The following is a 730-nucleotide window of genomic DNA, read 5'->3' on the forward strand; positions in this document are numbered from 1 at the left end:
GAAAGAACTAAAATATGGTATATAATATTGATTTTATTCATGTTTAACTATTTTAATATAAACATACAAAAAGAAATGATAGTATTTTTTTATTTTTAGTAATTATATATTTGGTAATAAATACATTATCGCGTTTCTTTTATCAATGCCCTCTCTCTGTTCACGAATGTTTTCTACCTGTGGTTGCACAATATTTGGCTCATTAATTATAATGGGAATATCTATCATATCATTATTTAATATACATATATTGTGAAGAATGCAACAAGCTATGATATATTTCGGAATTAGATCTGTTCGTCGCATAGGAAGTGTATCCAGGATGCTCCGGAAACGACCTTTTAACAGACCTAATGATCGTTCAACTATCATCCTTGCAGCAGACAGATGTTTATTAAAATTTATTTGTCTTTCAGTTAGATGACCATTGTCCTTAAATGGTACCATTACATGTTTAGTAAGACGATATGCTGCATCTCCTAATATATGGCTGTCGTTTGGAAAATTGTCATCTGTAAACATGTTTTCGACATTTGATAATCGAAAAACACGCATATCATGAACAGATCCCACCTGTCCCGTTTAACAATGTACAAAACGTAGTTGCGCATCACAAATAACCTAAAATATAATTTTGTGCAATAAGAATTATAAAAAATTATATATTTAATGCTAAAAGTATACTTTTACAATGACATAATGAAACTCATAAATGCATATATTTTATACA

The 730-nt window shown here is 28.9% G+C and overlaps 1 pseudogene; it reads right to left on the reverse strand.

The window, feature by feature from the left end:
- Nucleotides 1-92: 92 nt before the first annotated feature.
- The window catches only part of LOC116853285, a 3,125-nt pseudogene continuing 2,487 nt past the window's right edge, over nucleotides 93-730 (reverse strand).

This window comes from Odontomachus brunneus, unplaced genomic scaffold (genome assembly GCF_010583005.1).
Source record: "Odontomachus brunneus isolate Ranch 3 - 2012 unplaced genomic scaffold, Obru_v1 Obru_scaffold_300, whole genome shotgun sequence".
NCBI classification, from domain to species: Eukaryota; Metazoa; Arthropoda; class Insecta; order Hymenoptera; family Formicidae; genus Odontomachus; species Odontomachus brunneus.